The sequence below is a fragment of the Nomascus leucogenys genome, chromosome 15 (genome assembly GCF_006542625.1).
Source record: "Nomascus leucogenys isolate Asia chromosome 15, Asia_NLE_v1, whole genome shotgun sequence".
Classification (NCBI taxonomy): Eukaryota; Metazoa; Chordata; class Mammalia; order Primates; family Hylobatidae; genus Nomascus; species Nomascus leucogenys.
The window spans coordinates 107764586-107782153 of NC_044395.1; the positions used below are offsets into that span (position 1 = coordinate 107764586).

General features: G+C 42.9%; 1 pseudogene; it reads right to left on the reverse strand.

The window, feature by feature from the left end:
* Positions 1-6574: 6574 nt before the first annotated feature.
* Positions 6575-6719, reverse strand: LOC115830588 (annotated as a pseudogene).
* Positions 6720-17568: the final 10849 nt, after the last annotated feature.

The following is a 17568-nucleotide window of genomic DNA, read 5'->3' on the forward strand; positions in this document are numbered from 1 at the left end:
GCTAAGGGTGAAGGAGAAGGGGTTGAGGGGTACTTGCCCCAGCCCCAGGAAAGCAGAGAAGGGGTAGAGACAAGGAGAGAAGGGGTTGGGGTACTTGCCTCTTCCCCAGAAAAGCGGGGCTTGACGCTAAAGGTGAAGGACCAAGGCAGGCGTCCCTGTGTGGTCTGACACCTCTGAAACCTGGGTGAATAATCAGAGAGGCATCCCTGCAACGATTAAACTTCTACACCAAGGGAAGGCTGCCTTCCCAGTCCGTGACCAGCGCCAGAGTTTTGGGTCCACAGATAAAATGTGTCTCCTTTGTCTCTACCAGAAAATGAAAGGAATGGCAATTAAGAGAAGGGAGAGATTGAAGTGTGGCGCCAAGATTGAAAGGAGAAAGAGGTTGAGGGATAGTGAGGGAGGTTGGAGAACAGAGTAAGAAGAGGCCGCTTACCGGATTTGAAATTGGTGAGATGTTCCCTGGGCTGGTCGGTCTGAGGACCTGAGGTCGTAGGTGGATCTTTCTCATGGAGCAAAGAGCAGGAGGATGGAGCAGGAGGACGGGGCATTGATCTCCCAAGGGAGGTCCCCCGATCCAAGTCACGGCACCAAATTTCACGCGCGTCCGTGTGAAGAGACCCCCAAACAGGCTTTGTGTAAGCGACATGGCTGTTTATTTCACCGGGGTGCAGGCTGGCTGAGTCCGAAAAGAGAGTCAGCCAAAATGGTTAAAAATGTTAAGTTTTGTTATGTATATTTCACCACACACACACAAAAAAATGCTGGCCAGGCACAGTGGCTCACACCTGTAATCCCAGCACTTTGGGGGTCTAGGCAGCGGATCACCTGAGGTTAGGAGTTTGAGACCAGCCCGGCCAACATGGTGAAATTCTGTCTCTATTAAAAATACAAAAAGTAGCTGGGTGTGGTGGTGGGCGCCTGTAATGTGAGCTCCTCGGGAGTCTGAGGCAGGAGAATTGCTTGAATCTGGGAGGTGGAGGTTGCAGTGAGCCAAGATTGCACCACTGCACTCCAGCCTGGGCAACAAGAGCAAGGCTCCCTCTCAAAAAAAAAAAAAATTGCTTTTCTCTCTACACTTCTATTATCCTTCATGTGCCTGGCTTTTCTTTTCCTACCTCTCTGGCCACTTCTCAGTCTCCTCGATTCCTTCTCTACCTGAATGAGAAATGCTGCAGTTCTTCCTTTCTTCCTCTATTCCTTCCTCCCTTCCCCTCCCTCCCTCCCTTTCTTCTTCTCTTCCCTCCCTCCCCTCCCCTCCCCTCTCCCTCCCTCCCTCCTTCCTTCGTTCCTTCCTCTTCCTCCACAAATATTTGTCTACTGTGTGCTAGGAATAAACAGGGAACAAAAGATACAAAGTCTCTCCCTCATGGAGCATATATTCTCCACCTTCAGGGAGCGATGCCCTGGTTCTGGTGACGTGGGCACTCAGGGTCCCCATGGCAGTTCCTTCTCATTGATTTGGCTTCAAGAACTGGAATATGCAAATGGCAGTCAGTTATGTATGATCAAATGACACTGGCTAAATGCTCAAGAACGAATTTAGCATCTACCACCAGTATTCCCACAGTATTCCCAAATAACTTCTGTATCCTCCCCACCTCCAGACACACATGCATAGACACACACGACCTCACACACATTCTCAAACCAGCCTGTCAGTCTACCTCACCCTCCTCTTCAGTTTCAGCTTCCACTGGTCTAGGTCCCTGGCCCATGAAGCCAGTTGATGGAGCCTCATGGCGGCCAAAGTTGAAGGTACTCGATGTGGGGACACCGAAGTATGTGCCCAGGCCATCTCTCCAGCCTTCTGAAACCACCTGCCTTGGGGAGAGGAAGTGGGGAGAATGTCATCTGCTCTATTTGTACTCCAGAGCAGCTCTGCTTGTGCCCCCACAAAGTCTCTCATCCAAGTTTTCTGTCAACTTTCTGTTCACAGAGTTTCACTTCCAGTTCAAGGGCTAGATGGGGAGTTGACATATGACCTTGGGCAAATTACTTACCTTCCTTGTGTTGCAATTTTCTCATCTGTAAATGAGGATAACAAAAGTACCTACTTCAGATTAAGTAAAAAAAATTCATGTAAGTGTTCAACATAGTGACTGGCACATATTAGGTGCCCAGTAAATGTTAGCTCTTATTATTACTTTCATCATTATGATTATTTACTGGAGAATTTGGCTACATTAAATGTCTGAGCTCCAGCTCAGCTAGCCAAAGTCTACAGTTCGAAAGTCTGCTGTTATAACTGTAATCCCAGCACTTTCGGAGGCCGAGGCAGGTGGATCACTTGAGGTCAGGAGTTCAAGACCAGCCTGGACAACATGGTGAAACCCTGTCTCTACTAAAAATGCAAAAATTAGCCAAGTGTGATGGTGCACACCTGTAATCCCAGCTATAAGGGAGGCTGAGGCATGAGAATAGCTGGAACCCAGGAGGCAGAGGTTGCAGTGAGCCAAGACTGTGCTACCACTCTACTCCAGCCTGGGTGACATAGCAAGAGTCTGTCTCAAAAAACAAAACAAAACAAACAAACAAAAAACAAAGTCTACTGTTAAATAAATTGGCATTCCAGTTTCATCCAATCGGGTTTACGAGCTTAGCTAATGTGTGTCTGCCCCTAAGAGCTAAAGCTGCCCTGGGGCCTCCCAGTCTCTTCCTTAGCCAGGCAGTGTGCTTCTGAGTACCAGAAAGCTCCTGAGGAAAACCTTCTGCCAAAATGTAGAACCAAGGGAAAAGGATAAAAGCAACAATTTTGGACCAGGCTGGCATGAACTGTGATCCCAGTCTGCCATACTTATTTTTTTATTCTAAAATAACAGAGATAACATACACAATGGGCTAACTTGCCACTTTTCCCTTATCTTTTTTCCTTTGTGAACCTAAAACATCATGTTCTTTCATGCAGTCTTTCAAAAAGAAGGAAAGAAAAAAAAAAAGAAAAAAACGACAACAAAAAAAATCCTTAGCCATTCCAGTTCCCTGCTGACCCAGAGAAGAACAGACTATCTGATATTTCAGCTGGAAGGCAGGGTGGCAGATTCTTTCCAATGGGGTGGCAACTTCCTCCTTACTCTCAGAACACACCCCTTCCCAAAAATACGCCCTCTTGGGCAAGTAGCACAAAGGGAGCAGACCCGGCTCTGGGCGTCAGCAAATGCCCACATCCCTTCCTTTTCCTTTTACACCCCGTGGCCTGGGAATGGCACAAGAGTTTGTGGAATCTGCCCCACCAGTCTGTGTGTGTCCTGGTCAGGCCTGGGAATGGCCTCTGTCTCATCTCTTACCCTCTTGATCCATCTTCCAAAACAACTGCCAGAAGTGATTTTCCTGAAACCCAAATCGGATCATTATTTCATTCCACCTGCTTATGCTTGTTAACTTGTCATGGCCTTTTGTGCCCCCCAAAAGGGTTCTCAATCTCTAGCCTGGGGTCTATGCATGGTTAGCTACAAAAGAATTATCTTATTCAGATGTAGATTCTAGGCAGTGGCTCACGCCTGTAATCCCAGCACTTTGGGAGGCTGAGGAGGGCAGATCACTTGAGGTCAGGAGTTTGAGACCCGCCTGGCCAACATGGTGAAACCCCGTCCCTACTAAAAATACAAAAAAAAAAAAAATTAGCCGAGCATGGTGGCACATACCTGTAATCCCAGCACTCGGGAGGCTGAGGCAGGAGGATCCCTTGAACCCAGGAGGTGGAGGTTGCAGTGAGCCGAGATCATGCCACTGCACTCCAGAGTGAGACTGGGGGACAGAGTGAGACTCCATCTTAAAAGAAAAAAAAAGTGTAGATTCTAGAGTTTGAGGTAGAACCTGTGGATATGTAGGTATTAGTCTGGATTCTTTAGGTTGCAAGTGACAGAAACTTCAAATTAGCTTAGGTCAAAAAAGAAATTCAGACTGGTGAGGTGGCTGATCCTTGTAATGTTAGGACTTTGGGAGGCCCCTGCAGGAGGATCCTCTGAGCCCAGGAATTCCAGACCAGCCTGGGCAACATAACAAGACCCCATCTCTACAAACAAACAAACAAACAAACAAACCCATTATTTCTTCTGAGTAGGAAATTCAAGTCTCAATTATACCTGCAGGATTTTTTTTTTTTTTTTTTGAGATGGAGTCTCGCTGTGTCACCCAAGCTGGAGTGTAGTGGTGCGATCTCGGCTCACTGCAAGCTCTGCCTCCCGGGTTCATGCCATTCCCCTGCCTCAGCCTCCCAAGTAGCTGGGACTACAGGCGTCTGCCACTGCGCCCAGCTAATTTTTTTTTTTTTTTTGTATTTTTAGTAGAGACAGGGTTTCACCGTGTTAGCCAGGATGGTCTCTCTCGATCTGCTGACCTCGTGATCTGCCCGCCTCGGCCTCTCAAAGTGCTGGGATTATAGGCGTGAGCCGCCGCGCCCAGCCTACCTGCAGGATTTTTTAACTTATGGAGGTGACTGCATGATGACATGGAGAAGTCCATGACATTGAAAGAATAATTAATTTATTATTATTATTTATTAATTTATTTATTTTGAGATGGAGTCTCACTCTGTCACCAAGGCTGGAGTGCAGTGGCCAGATCTTGGCTCGCTGCAACCTCCACCTCCCAGGTTCAAGCGATTCTTCTGCCTCAGCCTCCCGAGCAGCTGGGACTACAAGCACGCGTCACCATACCCAGCTAATTTTTGAAACCCCGTCTCTACAGAGTTTCACCATATTGGCCAGGCTGGTCTTGAACTCCTGGCCTCGTGATCCACCCACTTATGCCTCCCAAAGTGCTGGGATTACAGGCGTGAGCCACCGTGCCCGGCCGAAAGAATAATTTATTACTTATATTTCCCGAGAGAAGGGGGCATGGTACGCCTCACATGCAGACCCAAATGGAGAAACACCAGGTTTGGTCAGGAGGCAGAAAGGAGTGAGGGGAAGGCATGGGCCACAGCCTTTATTGGGGTTTCAGCAGAAAAGGCAAAGCATGGTTGGGTAAACTGTTTAGATCAGTTGGATACATTAAATATGAATAGGAAAAAAAAAAAAAAAAGCAGGCCAGGCGTGGTGGCTCACGCCTGTAATCCCAGCACTTTGGGACGCCTAGGCGGGTAGATCACCTGAAGTCAGGAGTTCCAGACCAGCCTGGCCAACATAGTGAAACCCCGTGTCCACTAAAAATACAAAAATTAGCTGGGTGTGGTGGCGGGTGCCTGTAATCCCAGCTACTCAGGAAGCTGAGGCAGGAGAATCGCTTGAACCCGGGAGATTGTGCCACTGCACTCCAGCCTGGGTGACAGAAAAAAAAAGAAAGAAAGAAAAAAGAAAAAAAAAAGCAGTTTAGGATTGGCTAGTTTGAATAATTCCAGCAGGTAGCTGGGTGTGTTAGTGTATATCTGCAGGAGGATCTGAGACAAGAGGATCGCTGCGCCCAGGAGTTTGAGTTTATGAGATTTACTAGTGGAGGCAAATGATTACCACCACTGGCCACTCCAGCAGCTTGGGGCCAAAAAACAATGAGCCCTACTGGAGAGCTGAGCAAGAATGCGTAAAGGAAGTTGCATAGCGAGATTCCACTGCACTCCACTGTACAAGAAAAAAAAAAAAAAAAAAAAAAAAATAAAATAAAATACATACATACATTTAAAAAGTATATCATTCAGCCATAAAAAGGAATTAAGATACATGATACATGCTATTATACAACTTGGATGAATCTTAAAAACATGCTAAGTGAAGGAAGCCAGACACAAAAGGCTACATATTGTATGATTCCATATATCATACAATACACGTATGTCTGAAATGTCCAGAATAGGCAAATCCATAGAGAGAGAAGCAGATTAGCCAGGGGCTGGGGAAGTGGAGAATGGGGAGTCACTGCCTAATGGCTATGGAGTTTCCTTTTGGGGCAATGAAAGTGTTCTAGAGCTAGACAGTGGTAATGGTTGCACGACAGTGTAGGAATGTGCTAAATGCCACTGAATTGCCCACTTTAAAATAATTTAAAGGGATTTTTTTTTTTGAGGTGGAGTTTTGCTCTTCTTGACCAGGCTAGAGTGCAATGGTGAGGTCTCAGCTCACTGCAACCTCTGCCTCCCAGGTTCAAGCAATTCTCCTGTCTCAGCCTCCTGAATAGCTGGGACTACAGGCATGCGCCACCACACCTGGCTAATTTTTCGTATTTTTAGTAGAGATGGGGTTTCACCATGTTAGCCAGGCTGGTCTCGAACTCCTGACCTCAGGTGATCCACCTGTCTTGGCCTCCCAAAGCGCTGGGATTACAGGCGTGAGCCACTGTGCCCGGCCTTTTTTTTTTTTTTGAGAGAGAGCTAAGATCTCACTATGTTGCCTCGGTTGGTCTTGAATTCCTGAGCCCAAGTGTTCTTCTCACCTCAGCCTCCCAAAGTGCTGGGTGTACAGGTGTGAGCCACTGCACCTGGCTGAAAGGGTGAATTTTATGTTATGCTAATTTTACCACAACAAAAGCATCTTAATCATAACACTTATTGCCCTTTATTGTAATTTTTCGGTTTTCATCTCTGCCTCCTCTACTCAACACGAGTAGGTTCTGTCTCCAGTTCTTGAACTCTGTCCCAACACAATAGTGTGCTCATTAAAACACTGGCAGAAGGAAGATGAACCTGTTGATGGCAAGCAATAGCTACAGGCTGAGTGTTGATTATCTGCTTTATATTACGTATTGGTTTTCTACACTTGATCTTAGCCAAAAGGCTGAGAAGCCATATGTACTGGTTTTCTATTGCTGTGTAACTAATGACCACAAATCTAGAGGCTGAACACAACACACTGATTGCCTCACAGCCCTGTGTGTCAGGAGCCTGAGCAAGGCCTTGGTGGGTCTTCCACTCAGGGTCTCACCAAGCTTCAATCAAGGCGGCTGCATTCTAACCTCGAGGCTCCACTATGAATTAATTAACTTCCAGGCTCATTCAGGCTGTTGGGAGGATTCATTTTCTTTTTCTCTTTTTCTTTCTTTTTTTTTTTTTTTGAGATGGAGTTTCACTCTTGTCGCCCAGGCTAGAGTGCAATGGCACGATCTCGGTTCACTGCAACCTCCGTCTCCCAGGTTCAAGCAATTCTCCTGCCTCAGCCTCCTGAGTAGTTGAGATTACAGGCACGTGCCACCATGCCGGGCTAATTTTTTGTATTTTTAGTAGAGACAGGGTTTCTCCATGTTGGTCAGGCTGGTCTCGAACTCCCGACCTCAGGTGATTCTCCCTCCTCGGCCTCCCAAAGTGCTGGGATTATAGGCGTGAGCCACAGTGCCTGGCCTCATTTTCTTATGGTTGTGTGACTGAGGTCTCTGTTTTCTTGCTGGCTGCAGGTGAGGCTGTTCTTAGCTACAAGAGACTGCCCACAGTTCCTTACCATGGGACCCTCTCCATGGGCCCCCTCTCATAGCATGGCAGCTTACTTCTTTCAAGCCAGCAGTGGAGTGACAGTCTCTCTAGCGTGTATGCTAGCAGGATGGACCCTTATGTATATGATCATAACTTTAAACATCTTTATCACATTCTATTGGTTACAAGCAAGTCAAAGGTCCTACGCACACCCATGCAGGGTGTGAGTGTAGGGGCCACCCTAGAACTCCTCCTCTACAATTAGCTATGATTTATTGAGAATCTGCTGTGTACCAGACACTATACTCAGCACTTTTCATTAATTATTTCATTTCATCCTCAAACAACCTTAAGAGATAAATACTAGATAATACTAAACAACCTTAAGAGTTAAACAACTAGAGTTGTTTTACAGATTTGGAAATTGAAGCTCAGAGAAACTGGTGTTTGAGTTGTTCAAAGTTCCACAACCAATAAGTTTAACTTATTCAAACTTCAAAGTTCCACTTACTCAAACTTCAAAGTTCCACAACCAATAAGTGACAAATCGGGAACTCAAACCCAAGACTATTTGATCTTAAAACCACCCCTATGCTTTGATTCTCTCCTTTTAAATAGTTTGTCCAGAAAACTTGTTTAAAAATCATCCCCTTCTTCCTCTTTCTAAAGGGTAACGACAGAAGTAGGAAACACACATTCTTTGCTTTGCTTTTCTTGAAAGCCCTTAGTTGAGAGATTCTTAGTTGAGATTCTTGAATTCATATTTTCAAGCATAGTCAGAATGGATACTTCCTACTAAGAAGAAGCCAGCACTTCTAGGAAATGTTATGTTGCAGAATTAGGGCAGCCTGCCACAGCATGAGACAAAACCTGACCTGGATTTTATCAACACCATTAGAAAATAATTGTAGTGATGCCTCATAGTTATGTAGTAAGTTATAAATTAATTTCTCAGCTGGGCACGGTGGCTCAGGCATGTAATCCCAGCATTTTAGGAGGCTGAGGTGGGTGGATCACCTGAAGTCAGGAGTTTGAGACCAGCCTGGCCAACATGCTGAAATCCAGTCTCTACTAAAAATACAAAAAAAAAAAATTAGCCAGGTGTGGTAGTGCACACATTTAATCCCAGCTACTCAGGAGGCTGAGGCAGGAGAATCACTTGAACCTGGGAGGTGGAGGTTACAGTAAGCTGAGATGGCACCACTGCACTCCAGCCTGGGTGACAGAGACTCTGTCTCAAAAAACAAAACAAAACAAAACAAAACACAAAAACTAGCCAGGCATGGTGGTGGATGCCTATAATCCCAGCTACTTGGGAGGCTGAGGAAGGAGAATCGCTTGAACCCGGGAGGCAGGGGTTGCAATGAGCCGAGATGGCACCACTGCACTCCAGCCTGGGTGACAGAGCAAGACTCCGTCTCGAAAAAAGAAAAAATTTGTTATCACATGAACATTTTTCGATGTACTTCTCCTTAGACATGATTTTAAATAGCTGCTTAATATTCCATGTATATTCATAGTATTCTATGTATATCTTCTCCCTAGACATGATTGGAAATGACCGCCTAATATTCAATTTAATGGATATATTTTAGCTTACTAAAATGTTTTACCTTCTGATTCCATGGTGAGTGGAAAAAAACAAAAAGAAAGAAAATGTTTTCCTGATCTTGGCTATTTAGGTTGCTTGTTTTTTATCACTATTACAAAAGTTTTGAGGGCTGGGCACGGTGGCCCATGCCTGTAATCCCAGCACTTTGGGAGGCTGAGGTGGGCGGATCACTTGAGGCCAGGAATTCGAGACCAGCCTGGCCAATATGGTGAAACCCTGTCTCTACTAAAAATACAACAATTAGCCAGGCATGGTGGCACGTGCCTGTAGTTTCAGTTACTCAGGAGGCTGAGGCATGAGAATCGCTTGAACCCGAGAGGCGGAGGTTGCAATGAGCCAAGATCACACCACTGCACTCCAGCCTGGGTGACAGAGTGAGACTCTGTCTCAAAAATAAAAGGAAAGAAAAATGGAAAAAAAAAAAAGTATTGTGCTAAAATATGCTCCCACACATACATCTGTACACGTTTAGGATGGAGTACTAAGAAAGGAATGGTGGGCAACAGTCTCAAGGCTCTTGGTGCATATAGAGATGTGATTATAACCGTATTTAACTGGTAAGGAAACAGACTCAGAGTGAAATCTGACCAAGTACACAGGACTCATCAACGCACAGCTGAAACTTGGGTCTAAATCTTAACGCTTCCAACTCTGACGTTCTTTCATTACAACTTGCTGCCCACCGTGTGGTCCGTGGACCAGCAGCCTTGGCAAATCTTGGAAGCTTGCTAGGAATTTTGCATAATCTCAGGCCCTACCCAAGATCTTGAGAATCAGAATCTGCATCTACCAAGATCCTGAGATGCCTCTATACGTATCAATGTTTGAGAAGCAAGCACTGCTTATCACATATCCTGCCCTGTGAAGGATGCCTCTGAGGTGCTTTGAAATAAGGCAAAACATCACTGGCTTTGGTGTTACCGGTTAATCCTCAGCTTCAAAATATCTCTAACATTTCCTTGTTAAGGGCTGTATGGATTGTGCCCACTCCAAGAAACGATTTGCTAATTTCGTTGTAAACATCGGAATCTTTAACTTACTTCTATATTATCCCTGGATATGGCCATCACTTCTGCTCAAAATTGTACAAGTAGTATTTCAGAATAATTTTCAATAAGAAAGTATCAGGGTGAGAGAGAAAGTGCATTCCACCAGGAGTTCTGGCCTAAGTTCCACCATTAACAAGCTGGTGACCTGGACGAATTATCCTTGATGAATGACCTGTAAGCCATTGAGTTATCCCTTATTGAGTCAGAAACTGTGAGGAGGACAATTTTATAAACTATAAAGCACTGGATGTATCTGTGGGGAGCATATATTTAGATATCATTTTCCTGAAATGGAGGTGTTTACAACAGATGATCCTTGGGGAAGGTATTCACAGGACCAAACCCTTCTGAGGAAGCCTATTTTGGATTGGATTCCACCTGTGCTCTCCAGAGATATAATGACAGAGAGATATGAATCAAATCAGGATATGGGTAGAGTGAGAGCTTGGATTCTCAAAGGATCTTCAAAGTCCCTTTGAAGTCTCAAAACTTATGATCTTATGCCATTCTAACATGAAAAAAATAATCATAGAATTTTAACATCTAGTCATTCTGCACAGCTCCCTGCTTCCAGGAAAGAGAGCAGCTCTTCTATTCTTTGAAAGTGTTGATTTATAGAAGAATAGATTTTAAATGTTTTCACCACACAAAAAAAGATTACTACATGAGGTGATGAATTTGTTAAGTGGCAGGATTGAGTCATTCCACGTTGTGAACATATAGCAAAACATCACGTTGTACCCCATAAATACATACAATTGTTATTTGTCAATTAAAAATAAAATAATGAGGCTGGACATGGTGGCTCACGCCTATAATCTCAGCACTTTGGGAGGCCGAGGTGGACAGATCACCTGAGGTCAGGAGTTCGAGACCAGCCCGGCCAACGTGGTAAAACTGTGTATCTACTAAAAACACAAAAATTAGCTGGGCGTGGTGGTGAACACCTGTAATCCCAGCTACTCTGGAGGCTGAGGTAGGAGAATCGCTTGAACCCAGAGGCAGAGGTTGCAGTGAGCCAAGATCATGCCACTGCACTCCAGCCTGGGTGACAGAGTGAGACTGTGCCTTTAAAAAAACAAACACACAAACAAACAAACAAACAAAATATATGTATGTGTGTGTGTGTGTGTATATAAAAGATACTTAATTTTCCCTAAGGGGTTACAGAAAGCTTCTTAGAAGAGATGTCCCTTGGGCTGAAGAGGAGATAGCCAGGGGAAAAGGGAGTGAAGGGTATTTCAAACAGAGGAAACAGCAAATGCTCAGGGAACAGCAAATGCAAAGATGCCATGGGAACTGAGAACAGGACAAAGAGTTAAGCGTGGCTAGATCGTGGCAGGTACGTGGAAGACTGGGTAAGATGCAGGAGTGGGTGGCAAGATTCAATGCAGCTCTTGCAGACAGACTGAGCCGAAGCCTCTGTTGCATAACTGTTTCAGAGAGGAGTTAGCAGGTAGTGTAGAAAAATATCTGTTTGGAATGATCGTTAGTCTGGAGAAGGTACCAAATCAAGAAATCCATTGGCATCATCCCGAACCAGAACTTATATTTCTCCTCTTGCCTGGGTTTACTCTTTTCCCCCCTCTCTTTAGCATAACTGCTTCATCTTTCTATGAAAGAAAATGAAGTCTCGGCATTGGCAGCTTTTGATCCAATGTTCATTTGATCTGGTTGATTCAGGAAACAGATGCATCCTCTTGGCCTCAGCACAAATCGCTGGGGTTTCTTTCTTTCTTTCTTTTTTTTTTTTTGTTTGGCGAAAGCCAGATCTACGTCTCAATCGGCATAGAGGAAAAAAGTAATTACTGAAGTATTAGTGTTATTATTATTTCCTGATATGAGCTGCTGCATTCCTTACTTGTATCTGGTTTTCTCCCTAGGCTGAGGTCAAAAAGTTTAAAACAAATCCTTCTTGGATAAAGCCTGTATTAATTATTTTTAACCTTGTTGCATTGGAGACCTCTCTGAGACGTTAATGAAAAAGATAAACCCTCTCCTCGAAACAAATTCATCTTTTCCTATACCCACAAGACGTAACATGGTTTCAAGAGATTTGCAAACCTCTTAAAGCCCCCGAGGACCCTTAAGGAATCTATAGACCTTGTTAAGAAGCTCTAAACAGTTAAAAATAAGATGGAAGAGGGCCTGGCGTGGTAACTCATGCCTGCACGGTGGCTCATGCCATCCCAACACTTTGGGAGGCTCGGGCCGGGGATGGGGGGGATCACCTGAGGTCAGGAGTTCGAGACCAGCCTGGCCAACATGGCGAAACCCTGTCTCTACTAAAAATACAAAAAAATTAGCCAGGCGTGGTGGCAGGTGCCTGTAATCCCAGCTACTTGGGAGGCTGAGGCAGGAAAATCACTTGAACCAGGGAGGTGGAGGTTGTAGTGAGCCAAGATTATGCTATTGCACTCCAGCCTGGGCAACAAGAGCAAAAATTCATCTAAAAAATGTGTGTGTGTGTATATATATATATATATATATATATATATATATATATATATATATATAAAATATATAGAACTGCTTGTTGAAATTGGACTGTGCCAGGTGCCTGCTAATTCTGGTGGTATATTTTGGAAAGTCAAAATAAATCTGAATTGTATTGGCCATACAGTTGCTCAAGCCTCTGCTCTAGATTAGATTCAGCGGGCAGACTTCAGTACTGCCAATGTCCCCACATCCATGAAAACCAAAACATGAGTAAAAGTCCCAGAGAGAGAAGGAAGAGGAGCAGAAAATAACTTGAGACTTTTCATTTTCTAAAGTTAGGTCCTTAGCCTTGGTGTCAGAAGACTTTGTTTTATTTCTTAATTAATTAGTTTATTTATTTTGAGATGGAGTCTTGCTCTGTTGCCCAGGCTGGAGTGCAGTGGTACAATCTTGGTTCACTGCAACCTACACCTCCCAGGTTCAAGCGATCCTCTTGCCTCAGCCTCCAGAGTAGCTGGGACTCCAGGCCAGTGCCACCACACCCAGCTAATTTTTATATTTTTAGTAGAGATGGGGTGTGGGGTTTCACCATATTGCCCAGGCTGGTCTTGATCTCCTGACCTTGTGATCTGCCTGCCTCGGCCTCCCAAAGTGCTGGGATTATAGGTGTGAGCCACCGTGCCCGGCCACCAACCTAGAATTCTGTACCCTTCAAAACTATCCTTCAGAAATGAAGGAGAAATAAGCAGTTTCTCAGATAAACAAAAACTAAAGGAATTTGTCATCAGTAGATCTGCCTTTCAAGCGATGTTAAAAGAAGTTCAAAAAACCAGATCTACATGAAGAAAGGAAGACAGGCTAGGCACAGTGGTACATGCCTGTAGTCCCAGCTATTTGGGAAGCTGAGGCAGGAGGATCACTTGAGCCCAGGGGTTCAAGTCCAGAGTCCAGCCTGGGCAACATAGCAAGACTCCATCTCTAAAAAATAAGAAAAAAAATTTTTTTCTAAATGAGAAAGGAAGAGCATTGGATCAGAGAATGAATAAACGAAGAATAAAATCTTTTTCTTATTTTGTTTTAAATAGAGACGGGGGTCTCCCTTGTCATCTAGGCTGGTTTCAAACTCCTAGGTTCAAGTGATTCTCCCACCTCAGCCCCTCAAAGTGCTGGGATTACAGGTATGACCCACTGTGGCTGCCCCTTTTCTTATTCTTAACTGATCTAACAGATAACAGTTTCTTCAAAATAATAGCAACAATGTCATTGATTATGTACGGTTACATGTATATATATATGTGTGTGTGTGTGTGTGTGTGTGTTGGTATGTTTGCGTATGGTTGAAATAAATGGCAGTAATGATAGAAGGGATGGGAGAGAGGAATTTAAAAAATATTTTGTTATTATAAGATGCTTGCACTACCCTTGAAGTGGTATAGTGTTATTTGAAAGTAGACTTCAATTAATTGTCAATATATATTGCAAACTCTAAGGCAGCCACTAAAAAACAGTAATAAAAGAAGTATAATTGATATGCTAAGAAAGGAGAGAATATAAAATACTCAGTTAAAACCACAAAAGGCAGAAAAAGTATGGAAAACAAAAATAAGAACAGAGAACCAGGGCAAAAAATGGAAAACAGTAACAAATACAGTAGATATTATCCAACTAGACCAATAACATCTTAAACATCAACAATCTAAATACACCAACTAAAAGAGATTGTCAGAGTGAATTTTAAAAAAGACTCTGATTGCTGTGGTTGATATGTTAAAAAAGAAAAAAGAAAAAAGAAAAAAAATCTCAACTACATGTTGCCTGTAAGAAACCCACTTTAAATATAAAGATACATATAGAGTAAATGTAAAGTGATGGAGAAAGATATTGCACTAATCAAAGCAGACAGTAACTGTAATTAATTTCAGACAGAGCAGTCTTCAGAGCAAGAAAGTCGTCAGAGATAAAGAGAGGCATAACATAATGACAAAGGGGCTAATTCCCCAAGAAGACATAACAATCCTTAATGTGTATGCACTAACAATAGAGCATCAAAATATGTGAGGCAAAACTGATAAAACTATAAAGAGAAATAGATGAGTCCATTATCATGGTTGGAGATTTTAACACCCCTCTAGCAGAAATAAATAGCAGGCAGAAAATCAGTAAGGACGTAGTTGAACTCAATAGCACCATCAATCAACTGAATATAATTGACATCTATAGATTACTTCATCCAATAAAAGCAGATTACATGTTCTTCTCAAGCTCACGTGGAACATTCATCAAGATAGACCACAATCTGAGCCATAAAAAACACTTTAACAAATGTAAATAGAAACCATTCAATGTCTACTGTCAGACCACAATGGAATTAAACTAGAATCCCATAACAGAAAAACAGCTGAAAAATTCCCAAACAACACATTCCTAAACAACATATAGCTCAGGGAAGAAATTTCAAGAGACAGCTGAAACTATTTTGGGCTCGGCACGATGGCTCACACCTGTAATCCCAGCACTTTGGGAGGACAAGGCAGGCGGATCACCTGAGGTCAGGAGTTCAAGACCAGCCTGACCAACATGGGACAACCCGGTCTCTACTAAAAAATATCAAAAATTAGCCAGGTGTGGTGGTGTGTGCCTGTAATTCAAGCTACTTGGGAGGCTGAGGCAGGAGAATAGCTTGAACCCAGGAGGCAAAGTTATATTGAGCCGAGATCATGCCACTGTACTCCAGCGTGGGCAGTAGAGCAAGACTCCATCTCAAAAAAAAAAGCGATTTCGAACTAAATGAAAATACAACTTAACAAAATTTGTGGATGCATTAAAAACAGCACTTAGAGGAAAATTTATAGCATTGAAAGCATATAGTAGAAAAGAAAAAAGTCTAAAATCGATAATGTAAACTTCCGCCTTAGAAAACTAGAAAAAAAGCAAATTAAATCCAAAGTCAGTATAAGAAGAAAAAAATTAGAGCAGAAGTCAATGAAGTTGGCAGCTGGGCATGGTAGCTCATGCCTGTAATCCCAGCACTTTAGGAGGTCGAGACGGGCAGATCACCCGCGGTTAGGAGTTTGAGACCAGCCTGGCCAACTTGGTGAAACCCTGTCTTTACTAAAAATACAAAAACTAGCTGGGTGTGGTGGCACATGCCTGTAGTCCCAGCTATTCAGAAGGCTGAGGCAGGAAAATCGCTTGAACCTGGGAGGCGAAGGTTGCAGTGAGCTGAGATCGCGCCACTGCACCACTCCAGCCTGGGTAATGGAGGGAGACCCTGTCTTGAAAAAAAAAAAATAAATCAATGAAGTTGAAAACAGGAAATTAAGAGAGGAAATCAACAAAACCAAAAGCTGGCTCTTTGAAAAGATCAATAAAATCAATAAGCCTCTAGCCAGTCTAGGAAAAAAAAAAAGACACAAATTACTAACATAAGAAATGAAAGTGGAGATATTATTACAGACCCCATTGTCATTAAAAGTGTAACAAAGAAATATTATGAGCCACTCTATGCCAACTCTCTTAGTCCACTTTCTGCTACTATAACAGAAAACCACAGGCTAGGTAATTTATAAAGAACAGAAGTTTATTTGGCTCATGGTTCTGGAGGCTGGGAAGTCCAAGAGCATGGTGCCAGGATCTGGTGAGGGTTATCCCAGGGTTATTCCATGGCAGAAGGTATCACATGGTAAGAGAGTATGAGTGAGAGAGACAGAGAGAGAGAGAGAGAGAGAGAAAGGGGGCTGAACTTTCTTTTTTTAAAAAAAAATAAGTAACCTGCTCCTGCAATAGCAGCCTTAATTCATTCATGAGGGTGGTTTCCCTGTGACCTAACACCTCTTAAAAGCCCCACCTGTCGACATCATCACAATGGCAACTAAATTTCAACATGAGTTTTGGAGGGGACTTCAAACCATATCATCCATGAATTTGATAACCTAGATGAAATGGACGAATTTCTTGAAAGAAACAATATGCCAAAACTCACATAAGAAGAAATAGACAATCTGAATAGGCCTATATCTATTAACCCTTTTCTCACTTAGAAGGAAAAAAAAAAAAAAAAACCCAGCTCGCTGCCTGTGCTCATTTAATTTTACATAAACATGCTCTTTCAGACTGAAGCAAATCTGACTGATTTTCAATGTAAAAATATAAAAACTGTTCTTGCAGTTATTTCCAAACAGAATTAACATCAGAATCATCTGAATAATCAGAATTGTCTATTTTGGAAAAATTGGATTCATCAAATGAATCTTCAGCCAACAACTGTTCGAGAATAATGTTAACATATGTATGAATGTTACATTTTCTAGGATTTGACATTTTCAGCAATCGAGAATTACTATATTTTCTAAATGGAAATACGAGTACTAAAAACAGAATGCTATAAATAGAATGATATCTTTTGTTGCCGAAGTCAACATACTAGAGTGAGGCGAAAATAATGATAAAAGCAAGATATTTTGTGGCAAAGTTATCTTGGGGGTAAATACTGCAGTCGCAAGTGCCACTGGCGAGTATTCTCGGGGCAAATGGGAAAAGGGTTAAGGAAATTGAATCAATAATAACTTTCCAAAACAGAAGGCACCAGGCCCAGATGGGTTCACTGATTAATTCTACCAAAAATTTAAGGAAGAAATTTTACCAATTCTCTACAATCTCTTCTAGAGATAGAAGCAGAGAGACCAATCCTAATTCATTCTGAGGCCAGTATTACCCTAACACCAAAACCAGACAAAGACATTAGAAGAAAAGAAAACTACAGATCAATATCTCTCATGAACATAGATGCAAAAATCTTCAATAAAATATTAGCAAATCAAATCCAATAATGTCAGAAAAGAATTATGCACCATAACCAAGTGGGATTTATCCCAGGTATGCAAGACTAGTTCAACATTTGAATATTAATTAATATAATCTATCACATCAGTAATTGCGCCACTGCACTCCAGCCTGGGCAACAGAGTAAGACTCCGTCTCAAGAGAAAAAAAAAAGAAAAAACTCTCAGCAAGCTAGGAATAAAGGGAAACTTCCTTAACTTAATAAAGAACATCTATAGGCTGGGCACAGTGGCTCACGCCTGTAATCCTAGCACTTTGGGAGGTTAAGGCGGTAGGATCACTTGAGGTCA